The sequence below is a fragment of the Podarcis raffonei genome, chromosome 5 (assembly GCF_027172205.1).
Source record: "Podarcis raffonei isolate rPodRaf1 chromosome 5, rPodRaf1.pri, whole genome shotgun sequence".
Taxonomy (NCBI): domain Eukaryota; kingdom Metazoa; phylum Chordata; class Lepidosauria; order Squamata; family Lacertidae; genus Podarcis; species Podarcis raffonei.
The window spans coordinates 21,022,063-21,037,783 of record NC_070606.1 but is presented as its reverse complement, the minus strand read 5'-3'; the positions used below and the strand labels follow the sequence as shown (position 1 = coordinate 21,037,783).

General features: G+C 43.1%; 1 long non-coding RNA gene across 2 annotated transcripts in view; it reads left to right on the top strand.

Moving 5' to 3' along the window:
* Positions 1–340: 340 nt before the first annotated feature.
* Positions 341–15,721, top strand: part of LOC128413756 (uncharacterized) — a 60,445-nt gene continuing 45,064 nt past the window's right edge. Inside the window, exons 1-2 of one of the 2 annotated variants that reach the window (XR_008330436.1) lie at positions 341–738; positions 8,098–8,648. This is a non-coding gene — a long non-coding RNA (uncharacterized LOC128413756). Of the gene's footprint in view, positions 739–1,594; positions 2,325–8,097; positions 8,649–15,721 lie in introns of those variants that run through there. The other variant, XR_008330438.1, reaches the window with a different exon arrangement.

Here is a 15,721-nt window from a genome sequence, read left to right as displayed (position 1 = left end):
TTCATCTCACTCACTCACTCACTCACTTTGAACCCCTCTCCTATTATTATTATTATTTTGGAGGGGGGACTCTTTTCCGTCTGAGGCCCACATTCCCTTCCGAGCAACTTTCCACAGCTAGACATAAAAGTGGACCAAGCAATGAATACCTGTTTCACTTTTGTATACTAGGCTATTTTCTGCATGCAATCTCTCTCACACACACACACACACAGTCATCTCTATCCTTCGTCCAAGCAAGCGAGAGGCATTATTAGAGCTAAAGGACACATCCAAGCCACACAAAAAAGCTTCAAAGCAGGGGCAGCGAGGCCTGTGGCCTAGAGACCTCTGAGGCCTGTGGCCTGGAGACCCATTTGTGGCCTCTGGAGACCGCTGGGAGCCAGATAGGCTTAGAGGGACAACATTCAGCCCCTGCATCTGAGGCTCCACATCTCTATTACAGAGAACCAGGTGAACCCAGGTGTGGCTCACTGATGCTGAGTTGGAAAGCCACGACAACCTCCTTTACAATGACTTCACGCGACTCCTCTCCCAAGGGCTCTTTCTTGTGCCGCTCAATCCCATTTTTCAGTTCCTCCCTTTTTCATTCCACACATACACCCACCTGCTGCCAACTGGAAATAACTCCTGGACTCTCCTCTCCTCCTACAGGAGTACAGTGAGGTAGTACATAGCAAAGAAAATGGCTTCAAGTTGCAAGAAAGGAAATTCTGACTAAGGAAGAACTTTCTGATGGTAAGAGACGTTTTACAGTGGGACAGCCTCCCTCGGAAGGCGGTGGACTCTCCTACTTTGGAGGTTTTCAAGCAGGGGTTGGGTGGCCATCTGTCATGTATGGTTTAGCTGAGATTCCTTTAGCTGAGATTCCTGCATTGAAGGGGGGTTGGACTAGATGACCCTTGGGGTTCCTCCCAGCTCTACACTTCTATGATTCTGTGGCCTGTGGGCATGTACAAAGTCTCTTTTCCTCACCCCGCTGCTGCTTGCCCTCATGACAGTGCTCCCAAATAAGCCTCAGCCCTGATGCCTCTCTCTTTGAGGAACCATTGTATAAATATAAATATATAAATATATAAATTTATAAATATAAATATAAATATAGGTCAATTAGACAAGTAAAACTTTTGTGAAATTAAGCACTTGTTCCTACTTCCTCTGAGCATTTTTAAAAACACAGTTATGACCTTCCCAACATTTGGAGACAAGCTGTCTGGATAGCCACTGAAAAGAGATAACTAATTTAAGGAACAAAAGCTTGGAGCCTTAGTTGAAAATGCTTAACAAGAGTATCTTTACTCTCACTTTTCAAGTGCTGGTATTTAGATTCTTCTTGTTCACAAGGAATCAAAATGTTCATAGCTTTGAAAAGGAAGATCAGTCCTACATAGGGACAGAGATAGGGATTACTAAGGTTTGATTCTATTGGCCTATTGGCACAATAATCACATAGCTCTAAATCCACCTCTCAAGTACCATTTTTTTCTCCACAGGGTGGGGATAATCCCATCATCACAACCTTGTGAATTAGGATAGACTGAGAGGTTCAGTTTTATACTGCTTTGACTCTTTTGGATGCCTCCCCAGGACCTTTTTGGTGAAGTGGCAAAAATGTATGTTATCCCAAATTATGTCTTAAAGGTACCTGTACTTTAATTTCTTTTCAGCAGAGCCAACTGCACTTCTCCAAATGTTGTGATGCAGTTCGCCAACCATAAAATGTGCACAGAAATACACACATGTTAGGGTAAAGTGCACTAAAAATGTGCATTGGTGAAAATAGCATACAAAGGTGTGTTGTATTAGGGGAAATTACTTGCAAAGGTGCAACTATTAGGCAACGTTGGATTCAAAGACGTGTGCATTAGGAGGAGAAATGTGTGTGAAAATAACATTAAAAAGGCTGTGTGGTTTTCTTATTTTTAAAGTCCCAAACTAATGAGGAAATGGAAAGAAGACTGGAAGAACAAGAAACAGAGAGAAACCAAAACTGACAAATTTGTCCTTCCCTTGAGTTCAGTGGGGCCTACTCCCAGGTGTGTTGCCTGCACATATCAGTGCGCCCAGTCTCAGTAAATATCTCCTCAAAAACTGACTATGCATGAGAGACTGTTTGATCCTCCAGCTCCATTCCTGTCTGACGCTGCATTCTTAATGGGGTGGGTGGCAAGGAAGTATGACCGTTTTGTGGCCCTGTCTCCTTTTCTGCTCTTGCGGATGTGGCAGCCATTTTGTGTTTTGCTAATCACCCCATGGCAGCCATGTTGTGACTGCCGCAAATGACACTTTCTCAAAATTCTAAATGTGTCTACTGGCCCAAAAAGGTCGGTGACACCTGGCATATAGGATTGCAGGATAAAGTTGCAAAGCTTTGGACAATTACTTGGGAATCCCATTGAACATGGCAGAACTCCTGAGTTACACTGCACTTGCAAGTAGCCTGCTTGTCTGAGCGGTTTTAGGCATCTTGGCCACAGGGTCATATTTTCAGAACCAGCTGCTGACTCTGGAACAGGAGCATTAGCTCTAACCGGCTTTTTTAACCTCTGAAGATCACATCTTGGTTTCCATAGGATGAAACACAGCTGCTACTGTGCCCCCCCCCCATTCCATTCATTGGCTATTAACAACCTGCAGTTAATGTAAACTTGGTTCATGTTATTTTTTAGAATGTAGGCCTCTAAAAAAGTAGCCTGAATTTCCTATCAGGCAGTCAACTGGGTTAGAATAATATTGCCGCAGCAGGCCACTGCTGACTAAGAATGCTTTGCTTAGCAGGGCCCCAGGTTGTTCCCATCTCAGTGATGTCATTTGTTATCCTGTGTGTTTTTATCTTAATTATTCGCCTTCTTCTCCTGTTGCCTCCTGCCCCCAACTCCACATTTCTGTGTGTATTTTACTGTCAGTCATTCCTGGCAAACCCTGGCAGGCAAGCGTGCTTTTCAGGATAATAAATGAATATATTTTTAATGATATTAACTGGAAATAAGATAATGAAACCAGAGTCCCAGTTCACAAGCAACATGCTCCCTTTGCTCAGTCTGTCTTTGCTTACATCAAACAAGGCAGCAGTCTTGCTCTGGAATGCGATCGTAACTGTACATGCTTGGAAGTAAGCCCAAGACCCTCTGAGAGATCTCTGGGGCCCTGCTCCTCCTTTGCTGTTTCTGCCTCTTTACTCGCCCTCTCAAGCATGTGAGTAGTGAAAAGAACAAGGAGAAAAAGCAGATGCTCCTGCCTGCCTTTGCATATTCTTTTGGATAGTAGTGCAGATGGGTCTGGCCCTACCATTAGGCAAAGTGAGGCAACTGCCTTAGGTGACAGATTATGTAGGGGATGGGGGGGAGACAGCAGTTCCTGCCTGTTTCTCCTAGGCCTTGCCTGCTATTACTGTGTTGCCAGGATCAGGGAGAAATTTTATTCAGTTCACATTAAAACATATAATCCATCAAATTCATACTTTCTGAAGTACAGCCATCCTTAGAAATTGTGATGCAGTTTTTCAACCAATGTTTACAAAAAGTGTGCACAAAAATGAGTATCTCAGTGAAAATAACATAAACATGCATTAATTTAGCAAAATTGCTTGTAAACGACATAACAAAATGTTTTTCTCTCACTAAAATGTTGGTCCTTTTGATGAGGGGGAAAATTCTTTTAAAATTTACAAATTTCTGCAGAAATTTGGAGAGCTGAATTTAAGGTGGGGGGGGGGGGAATGAGAATCTGGCAGACCTGAAATTGGCAGATCCTTCTATCTCTAGTTACCAAACAGCTTGCCATTGGCCACCTAGTCTGGCCTGCTGCCTCAGATATCTCATAGGTGTCTCATAGACTCATAGAGTTGGAAGGGACCCTGAGGATCATATAGTCCAACCCCCTGCAATGCAGCTGTCCCTTAAAGGGATCGAAGCTGTAATCTTGGTGCTGTCAGCATCACAATCTAATGCAGAGGAGGGTTCTATCCTGTCATTAGCGCTCAGCCCAGCCAGCTTGTTTATGTGGAACGGGGATGGGGCACCCGCTTGTCCCTTGCTTTAGGCAGTAAAATGGCCAGCCCTGGGTGCAGATTGGTCCCAAGACGGAAGTGTAAGCAAATGAGCATGTGAGACTGTGGCAAAGAGATGGGCCCATTGAGCAAGGTGCATTTATTACAGTGCATGTACAGCCACAGTGCAAAAGCCATTCATGTTTTTTTAAGCACTCAGTTTAGATAGGAGATTGTTTTTAACTCTTCCTGGAATGTTGCCCAACTCTTTTTTCTAGCACCGGGTCCCTTTCTAATATTTTTCTGCCTCAGAAATATCTGTCCTGTATTTCACCACAAAATGTTTTCCTGTTGTGCTCTCCACAGTCCCATTACTGGTCCCTGTCTTTCTGAATATTTGTTGCCACAGCAATTCTTCCTTCATAAGCGCACTTTGAGCAGACAAGCAAATTACTAGCTGCCCAGGTCCAACAAATTGCTGATTTAATGACTGAACTGAATATTCTTTGGTTCATGGCTTTTATTGAAATATCCTCAGCACACATGCTTATTTTGCATTCTGTGTCCTGAATTGCTATGCCTTTTGCAAATTTGTAGTATTATTATTGTTATTTAAAATAAAATTGTCATGTTATTGTTTTCTCCAAACTGGCTGGGAGGGTATAAAATAAAGCCTTCATGTCACATGTAATCAGTGTTGGAATCATACACTGATAAGAAAAATATAAACATATTTTGAACAAGGCCAAATCAATTTCCATGAATTTTGCAAAAACACAAAATACCCCACTGGTTATATAATGCTGCTGTTTATCACCCAGGAGTGAGCTCATCATTCCAATTAAAGGAAACATCTTGTTTTGCTCTGCTATGTTCCACTACAACTGCTTAAATGCACACGTGAACAGTATTTTCCACAGCTCAGAAGCATTGTGATTTCATAAGGCTTGGACAGAATAAGATGCTCTGAACTGGGTCTTCCTGGACCAAAGATGATGAAGGCATTTCAAGTTTGTTCTTCATTTCTTAAAATATACATGTTTAAAAACACACCATAAGCTTCGAGTCCTTTCTAGCCCCCAAATTACATGACGGACAATCAGACACCCCCTCAGGGTTCCAAAGAAATAGCCCAAGTTACTCTAGTAACGCCAAACATGCAACAAATAAGCATGTAAATACAAGAAAAAGGGGAGTACACATTAGATACATAAAGAGGAGGCAGGAAAGAGATGGTACTCGAAGCAAAACATAATTATCGGCATATGGCCAAACAAGGCATTGCAAGGGAAACACAAAATTCCCAGCCCCATATTTCTTTCACAACACTAATTAAGAGGCTGGGGGCATATTAGCAAAGAAGGATTTGATGAGCAAAATGAGGGTGCTGAACTCTTTACCACATCTGCTTATTCTTCCCTGCAAATGCCTCCTTGGTCCCATGGAAGTGAGCTTCACTAAGAAAATAATGGGCACCTTCAGGGGGAAATTGGCAGGCATGGAAAGGGTTAACTACCTCCAACCTAATTCATTCGTTCCTTCACCCACTTGCTGATCCTTTTCTGTAAGTGCCCCCACCTACACAGTCCTATTATCTTGACAATCACAGGATTGGGATTGCACATGTCCCCAAGTAATGTCTTCAGGTTGACTCCTAGGTTTCTTCCAGAGACTGTCGCTATTTTCTAGCGGGATCCATCCCAGTTTCACAAATAAAGCTGATCTGGAGCTCTTGTGAAACAAGCCCGTTTGCTGGTGTGGGTGGGTAGGGTGAATTGACATTTTGCAATAAGGGAAATGCACTGGAAAGTGTGGGGACAACTTGTGTGGCAACGTCATCTAACCTCCCCAAACAAATCAGAATGAATGCTCACTAAATAGCCAACATTGTCTAACCTCCCTGCATACCAATCTGAATGAATGTTCAATAAACAAGTCATTTGTAGGAACCCATAGACAGACAACTAAAAGGTGTAGGGCTGCATGTCTCCAGGTAGACAATTTGGCCTTTAAGGGCTGGGCCTAAGGGCTCCAGAACCACTTGGAGGAGAGGAAGTGGAGGCATAACCAGTGAGTGAGAGAAAGAGAAGAGAAGAGTATTTGGATAGAGAAACTGCCACCAAGTCCTTTGTGTCATCACAGGGGGCTGTGGGACTTATACACAGAGCAAAAACATGATGAGGGCATTGGCACTTCATTAGGGGCTCTGGATCAGGACCTTTCCAGTCTTTCCAGCCTTTGGTGCTAGTCCTGCTTGGGTGTTTACCTATGACCAAATAAAAACCACAGCCTCATACGAAACAGGAATATTCACTGGAAGCCTCAAATACCAAAGTCCTCTTTCTACTGTTATTAAATGTTGGGGGATCCAGCCATTGGAAGCAACTCACTTTGCAGACACCAATACATAATCCACAGAATTTCAATAAATGAAACGCCAACAGTGTGTGTTAGGCTGCCATCCTAACCCCACATACCTGGGAGTGAGTGCCACTGAATTCAATAGGACTTACTTGGTTAGGATGGCACTATTGAGGAAATATCTACTGCTCTCTGCTGGCAAATGGAGGGGGTTGAGATTTAGCAGCTGTTGTGCGAGGGCCTTTCCAGACTGTCTAGGCATGATAAATGTGCTGCTGTTGTCCATTTGGGGCTTACAGTCCAGATGTCTTCCTTTAAATTTGCATGGTGGTATTGGTAGCACTGAATGCTCTGTTTTGTTTATTAACCTAGGAACATTTTATTCTTCCCCCAAATGTTGTATTCTTCCCGAAGTTTAGTGTTGTGGTGGTGCTGTGGAATGCAGCTCCCTGTCATGGGAAACCTTTAACTATGCCCAGGAGTGACACAGCTCCCCGACCTCTGTTTGTTTATTAAAATATTAATTTTTATATTCATTTGATACCCCCACCCTTCCTCCTGAAGGAGCCCAGGGCAGCAAACACACAAGAGATTAGGCAATCAATGCATGTTTAAGCTGTTGGGAAAAGAGGCAGAGGGCATTTGTGCCCTTTTAGTTAATGCACATTTCCTCCCTCAAATAATGCTGACTCTAGTTTGTTAAGGTTTGCTAGGAATTGTAAGGAGTAAACTACAGTACCCAGAATTATTTGGGGAAGGGTGGGAAAACATGCTTCAAATGTGCTTTAATGGTATTGTGTGTGTGTACCCAACTTTATCGGGACGCGGGTGGCGCTGTGGGTTAAACCAGAGAGCCTAGGACTTGCCGATCAGAAGGTCGGCGGTTCGAATCCCCACGAGGGGGTGAGCTCCCATTGCTTGATCCCTGCTCCTGCGCACCTAGCAGTTCGAAAGCACATCAAAGTGCAAGTAGATAAATAGGTACCACTCCGGTGGGAAGGTAAACGGCGCTTCCATGCGCTGCTCTGGTTCGCCAGAAGTGGCTTAGTCATGCTGGGCACATGACCCGGAAGCTGTACGCCGGCTTCCTCGGCCAATAAAGTGAGATGAGCGCTGCAACCCCAGAGTCGGCCACGACTAGACCTAATGGTCAGGGGTCCCTTTACCCTTTGCCTTTTACCCAAATTTATACTACCAGATTACCTAAGCAAATGGCTTTCATTGGCTAACTACCCTCAGGAAAAGTTTCTCACATCTTACACCATTAGGCTCCTGCTCCATCTGCCAGCTGAAACTGCTCTCCAAGACTTCAGCCCCAACCATAGTTCAGAGATGGAGAAACACTGAGGATAATCTCATAAGACAAAGATGACTAGTACAGATGGGAGCTGTAGTGTAAGCCATCTGGATGGCACCAGGTTGATGAAAGCCACCTCAGACTAAATTTATTTTGAGCCCCAGAAATTAGTTCTGTTACTCATAGAGTATATATTTAAAACATGTTGCTTCCCCCTAAGGAAAGCATCCACTATTCAATAACATATTTATTCAATTTATATTATAATATGTTTAATTGGTGGCATTTTAGTACTGCTTTTTCAGTACCTTTTTCCAGTGCCATTTGGGGGCTTGCTTCTTCCTGCTGCCCTTTCCCCCATAAAGTGGTTTGCAGAAAAATGGGTATTGTTGAAAACAGAGCTTCTTTTTTTTTTTGCACTGATGTTGATTCTGTCCTATTTCTTTAACAGTAGTGAGAACCACAGTGTTTTGGATCCAGATCTCCAGTCTCATCCCTGACTGAGAAGCTGCATCTGCTCTCCAGAAACGGCCCTGAAATGTGGACATTCTGTACTTTAGGGCCCAGGGAGAGCCGCCTGGTGCCAAACAGGTGCATGTTGTCTTCCCCTATCTTGACAATGCTGTCTTGTGCATGGAACTGTTTGCAAGGAAAGACAGAAAAATCCTAGGCAAAAGCTGCTGCGCTCACCACTGGCAGAGGACACTGTGCTTTGCTAGAAGCAAATATTTTTCTTATTAACAAGTCAATGAGAAGATTTATTATTGATGTTATTTCATGCGAGTTCAATTAGACAGAGGACAAGGCTATCAACTGCTACTAGCCAAAAGGGCTAGTAGCACAGCATGCAGATGAAGAAGTTGCCCTTTCTGTGGGTCATTCTACGTGGCTGAACATGCCATCTTGCATCTAGAGTCCAGATGCGTGCATTCCTGCCACATAATTAACAGTGGATAATGTTTTGCTACCCTAAGCATTTCATCTTCACAGCAACCCTAAGAGGTAGGTAACAGCATCCTGTTTAGGAATTGTGTGTTGAAGAACTTTGCTGCTCCTTGGCAATTTATCTGGGGTTCCTCAATGAGAAGATCAGATAGTAAATAGCTAAAATATTTATTTCAAGGGCTATGGATGGCAAGAACAGGGTTTCCAGCTGTTTTTGGACTGCAATTCCCATCACCCCTGACAACTGGTCCTTCTAGCTAGGGATGATGGGAGTTATAGTCCAAAAACAGCTGGAGACCAAAGTTTGGGAAACACTGGGCTAGAGGGTCCTTTCTTGAATGAGCATTGATCAGTTTGTTGCCAAGCCGAATAGATATCGTAAAACCAATGGTGACTAGCAGAGCAGGTTTGATGTAGGACACCTTGAGTACTAATGGATTCTTGAGGCTAGCCCAAGATAAAATGGTGAATTAGCACAACATGAATGTGTGATATTCTTTTAATAATGATCAGTGTGTATCAAACATCTGGGGAGAGGCCAAGGAGAGAATGCAGCCAGAGGTCAGTGTGTTAAGAGCCATTATTCCACAATCTGTGCACAATCTGGGTGTAATGCTTGGTTGGGGATTATGTGAATGTATGTTGCATCCAAAATACATGCCTTTTTGAGCTCTGTAAGTGCAACACACTAAGGGTGTGTTCACATTATCGCCTTAGAACGCAGTGTTGTCATCCCTTCCCCAAGCGTAACTTGCCAACTCTTTCCCCTCTAGCTGTTCATGTCATAAGTTAGGAATGGCTTAAGGACTCCAACTGATGCGAAGCTGGTTTGAGAAACGGCAGTATTTTGTATCAAAGTACATATAAATATTCATTTTTTGATAACGTCATGTGAATGTGGGTTTTAAAAACATGTACTGGAAACACAGTGATTGCGCTGTATGAACAAAGAGCAGGTAAGCTCTGAAATCAAAGCAGCATTTGAGAATCAGCACATATATTGAGTAGAATCAAGTAGTAAAATGGTTCCTGTGCTGTACCTGCTGCAGGTGGCAAACCTGCATTTTTTTAAAAAAGTTCCACACAAACCTTACCACCTACATAGAGCTGGCCCTACTGTTTGACAAAGTGAGGCAACCACCCCAGGCAGCAGATGCTGGTGGAAAGCACCAGCAGCAGCTGCCCTTGGCTGTTTCTCCTAAGTCTCCCTAAGCATTCTCCTCTGCTGCCTCTCTTGAGCCTCCTATTTTGGCCTCTGTAATTGACTGCTAACCTGAACTCTCTTGCTCCAAAACTAGCCAGTGGTTCTGACCTGGAGAAGCTCACATGCATGGCTGAGGTTTTCTGATGAATGTGTTCATTGTTCCAAAACCCAACAGGTGCAACTCAACTTCCCAATTTCTAAACCAAGAATTGAAGCTCAAGTCTATACCCTCTCATGCTCTTCTCTGCCTGCCATGCACTGCATTATTATACATTATAACCGCTAGCCATGCTTTGGAGCTTGATGCACAGTGCATTAGGAAAACTGCTCATAACAATTGCCCATAATAATTTCCTTAAAAAGCAAAAAGCACCTTAAAGGTAAAGGTAAAGGGACCCCTGACCATTAGGTCCAGTCGTGGCCAACTCTGGGGTTGTGGCGCTCATCTCGCTTTACTGGCCAAGGGAGCCAGCATACACCTTCTGGGTCATGTGGCCAGCATGACTAAGCCGCTTCTGGCGAACCAGAGCAGTGCACGGAAACGCCGTTTACCTTCCCGCCGGAGTGGTACCTATTTACCATATTTTTTGCTCTATAAGACTCACTTTTCCCCTCCTAAAAAGTAAGGGGAAATGTGTGTGCGTCTTATGGAGCGAATGCAGGCTGCGCAGCTATCACAGAAGCCAGAACAGCAAGAGGGATTGCTGCTTTCACTGCGCAGTGATCCCTCTTGCTGTTCTGGCTTCTGAGATTCAGAATATTTTTTCCCTTGTTTTCCTCCTCCAAAAACTAGGTGCGTCTCGTGGTCTGGTGCGTCTTATAGAGCAAAAAATACGGTAACTACTTGCACTTTTACATGCTTTTGAACTGCTAGGTTGGCAGGAGCAGAGACCGAGCAATGGGAGCTCACCCTGTCGTGGGGATTCGAACCGCCGACCTTCTGATCGGCAAGTCCTAGGCTCTGTGGTTTAACCCACAGCGCCACCCGCATCCCAAAAAGCACCTTAGCAATGTTTAATAGAATGTTCTATATCATAATGGATCTAGTTGTGTATTAGAGAATTGAGGTCATTCAAACATATCCAGTTACATTTCATATTTGTGTGGGGGAGGTTATTGGTTTTTTTGTTATTATGGTAAGTTTTTTATATTTATATATATCATAAATTGTCCTGTGATCTTCAGATGAAAGGTGGTATAGATATTTAGTTATTATTAATAATATTGATTGACCCAGCTGTCCCCCAAATCAATAAAAATCAATAAGAATACAGAGAAAACTGAGGTTCTCTCCCCACAAAAGGCCTGCCTTCCCTAACAAAAAACCCGGCGATGCCCATGCGGAATGGGCTAGCCTTTGTAGGATTGCCCCTATTTTATAGGCACTGTTTCTAGGCTTTTAAGATCAGCCTGATACATAGAGATACCTATTTATTTATATATAATTCTCTAACCAGTGTTTTTAAGTGGTGACTAAAAAATTCTAAATTGCAAGCCTGTCCCCTGAAACTAAGCCTGATTCAATTGAATTACTTCTGAGTATACATGGTTAAGGACTGAGCTATAAAATGTTGCATTTTTCCTTAGGCAATCTTATGTGCATACTTATTTCTGGTTGTAAGCCCACTGAATTTAGTAGGACTTCTATGAACAGGCCAGCTGTATCACTAAACAGAGATGTTTGATAAACATACAAAATATTAAGATAAATGTTGCTTGAAAGGAATGCTTGGTAAAACTTTGCTTACCAAGACTTTGGGATTAGGTTACTGACAGCTGTATTCCCAGTTACACCCACATTAACACCCAACCAATCCATTTGTGACTCAGTTGCTGGCACTGCCTCATGTTATGAGAATTCAAGATTGGCTCCAGAGTTATGTAAGTCAATCATTCTGTCTTGTAGTACAACCCTTCAACCAAATACTTAGGGTATAAGCATAAGAGCAGAATCAAGCAGATAAGTGATTCATTTGCGGAGGGAAATCACTTCAGGAGGACAAGATTCCAAAAGGATTACCTACTCCTCTGTTCCAGTTGTGCATGTTTCTTTGCAAATTGCTATGCTCTGAAAGGGCAAGCCATGTTCCAGCAGCTGTTTGACAGTGGCTGATCCTTTGGCGCCACCTGCTGATATAAGGAGGCTTGGGCTGTGTACACATTACCAATTGCTCTGGCGCACTACCAGAGAGTTTGAAGCAGTCTGCACATGACATTAGCCACAATCCTTATCTCTCCGGTAATTTCTTAATACTGCTGTTGTGCATGTTCAAGGAAAAATGCATCTTTTCCATCTAATCTGAAAACATAAGCCACATTCCCTTTGCAATTAAGCTGAGGTGTGCACATTGGAAAGTCATTGCACATGTGCAGACAATAACTTAATGAACAGGAGAAGTCTGGTGGGGAAGCCAAACAGGCAATGTACATCAGGTGAAGCTGTGCCCACCCTTGCTCTGGTGTGGACAGCAACATGCAAATATGTGAGTTGCGACAGTGCAGGAGAAAACAACCTTGCAGCGTTTTAAGCTGCCAACGTGTAAATAGCCTAGGATGGGCAGTATCTTTCTGCCCATTTCAGTACAGCAGAGATGCTTAACATGGTGCCTCCAGATGTTGGACCCCTACTCCCATCAGCCACTGCCAGAATGGCCAGGGATAACAGATGTTGGCAGCTGTAGTGCAACACCTGCAGGTTTAACCCGGCCTTTGGTTGACCTGATCAACATCCCATGCGTTTTTAAAATGTGGCTCTTTTGGGGGGGAATATTATTGGGTTATTGCTTTTATTTTTATTTTATATACTGTGGTCTTTTTATGTGAACCGCCCTGAGACCTCCAGGTACAGGACGGTATATAAATTCTAATAATAATAATAATAATAATAATAATAATAATAATAATGGCTTTAATAGGAATTCAGGCTGAGGATGCTGAACATCATGTAGGTACTACTCCTTGAAATCATTGTTCGAAATGCACATAATTCTAAACACTTTGGCACACCCTGTTTTGATCCCCTCTGACTGAGTCTGCAACCCCATGCATACTATGTGGGACTGAACTCCATGGGTCTTTTGAATAAGCATGCAAAGGACCCAATGGGTTTGGTTCCGCCCCCCCCGCCCCCATTGGCAAATAAGGAGCTGTTTCTTCTGTCCTAATTGCAGGTCTATGGAAGGTTCCAGGGTGCCCATGGAGATGAAAACACCCTCTTGGCAGTGTGCTACCTGGCAACAAGGGCCTGGTAGCAGCTGGTGTTTTGGTCTTTTCACCCAGCAGCAGAATCTGTAGCTCTGGGCTCTTTCTGGGCAGGAGTAGCAAACTTGGTGAGGGGCGGCGATGTGAAATGAGAGAGGTTATTGTGCCTCCTTTCCATCCATCAGTAAACATCCGAAGAGCCACTCTGTTCACACCAATAGTCATAATCCCTTGCCCTGACTTTATATTTAATGATGGCTACTAATCAGCACCATTAACCAAGCATTAATTCATATAACAGGCTAACCTGCAATCTGTATAGGAATACAGGGCAAAACTTTGGCTACTCCTTTAGCCTCTCCACTGTATCAAAACCTCTAGCTTCTTTGTAAGGGTGAACTAAACAACAAAGTCTCTGAAGTAATGGAGAAGGGCAGCATTTTTTAAAATTATGCAAGGACAAATTCCCATCCTATAACCCGACATTAAAATAATTCTAATATTCCATAAAATGGCACAAAATTTCAACATAGCAAATACTTTTATCCAAGCTAGTTAATTTGTCCATTTCTAAAGATGGGGCTTTAAAAACATAATGCTACATAGTTGAAGTAATGTAGGTCACCTTCATGAGTCAGGAATGGATCCACTCCTGTGGTCAGGCTCTCAGCTGGTTGGCCTGGGACAGCTGTAGTAATGGCCTAGGCTCTTCAAAGCCCAACTCCAAAATATTCACAATTCTGACAAGCATCAGTCTTGACTTTTTTATATGAACAATCACCTACTTTTTTGGGGGGGGTAGAGAAGAACCCTCTGCTACAGAGCGTGCCTTCATGAAGTAACACTTTGGTAAACTAACCTAGACCATTTCCTCTGAGAGCAACGTCTCACAGCTGACTTGCTTAAGCAGGAACCAGGAGAGAGGTGATGAAATCTGTCATAGAAATGAATGGGTGACTAAGAGCCTATAGTCAGTCACCCAACCCAGGAAGGCAGCATTACAGGTTTAATCAGATTTAAGGTTTGGATCATCAAAAGACATTTACATTCCCAAAGGGGTGGTGTGTCTAGCTAATGCAGCACCACCTAAAACAAATAAGTGCTTTTATAGCATATGGCTCTGAAACAGCAGCACATCACAGAAACTCAGGCAATCTTCGAACAAGTGAAGAGGAGAAACAGCAATGGCTGCCATAGGGGTGGCTAGCCTGTGATCCTCTAGCACAGTGGTTCTCAACCTGTGCGTCCCCAGATGGTGTTGGACTACAACTCCCATCATCCCTGAGCTCTGGCCTTGCTAGCTAGGGGTGATGGGAGTTGTAGTTCAACAACATCTCCTCCACATGCAGCTGCTGGGTGACCTTGGGCTAGTCACACTTCTTTGAAGTCTCTCAGCCCCACTCACCTCACAGAGTGTTTGTTGTGGGGGAGGAAGGGAAAGGAGAATGTTAGCCACTTTGAGACTCCTTTGGGTAGTGATAAAGCGGGATATCAAATCCAAATCCAAACTCTTAAGGCACGCTGCTCTAACAGTTTGTTGGACCAACTCCTACCAGCTCCAGTCAACATGGCTAATGGTCCGGAATGATGGAAGCTATAGTCCAGGCATTCCCAATCTTCGACCCTCCAGATGTTTTGGACTAGAATTCCCATCATCCCTGACCACGGATCCTGTTAGCTAGGGATCATGGGAGTTGTAGGCCAAAACATCTGGAGGGCCACAGGTTGGGGATGCCTGCTATAGTCCAACATCATGGGGGGGGGCACAGGTTCACCAATCCTGATTTTGGATGTCAACAACTACAAAGATGGACTTATGAGGGCTTTGTGCTGGTGACCTGCAATATGTGGCCAGTATTTGGAAAGCAGGACAATGGCAATAAACCTAGTAGAAGCAGCTGCTCTTGTACCTCTTCTCAAGCTATTTTTGCCTTTGTACTTAGAAAAGAAACTGACCAACCTTGCAAAAATATATCATTTGCCCGATAATAAATGTTGGAAATGTAAAGAAAATGAAGGTACATTCTTTCACCTTTGGTGGACGTGCCCAAGGATTAAGGCTTTCTGGGAGATGATCTATAATGAAATGAAAAAGGTATTTAAATATACCTTTTTGAAGAAACCAGAGGCCTTTCTCCTGGGCATGGTCGGCCAACTGGTGCCAAAGAAGGATAGAACTTTCTTTATGTATGCAACAACAGCAGCAAGAATACTCATCGCAAAGTACTGGAAGACACAAGATTTACCCACCCTGGAAGAATGGCAGATGAAAGTGATGGACTATATGGAACTGGCGGAAATGACTGGCAGAATCCGAGACCAGGGAGAAGATTCGGTAGAAGAAGATTGGAAGAAATTTAAAGACTATTTACAGAAACACTGTAAAATTAAGGAATGTTAGAAGGATGCTGGAATGAAGTTATGTGGTTTTAGCAGTAATGCTACAAAGGGGTATGTAAAAATGGATTGTTAACAGGTGAGAATGTAAAGTTACAATATATTAAGATAAATTATTAAGATAAAAGCAAAAATGGTAAGGATTTGCTGAAACAACTATTGAACTAGAATACAAAAAGGGAGGTGTGAGGAGGTCAGGGAAATAAGTAAATGAAAGACAAGACATGGAAAGACTGATTTGTTTTTAATTGTTTCTATTTTTCTGTATTTTGTATTTTTTGTTTCTTTCTTTTTTCTTTTTTCATTATTTCATTTTTGTAACTCTTGT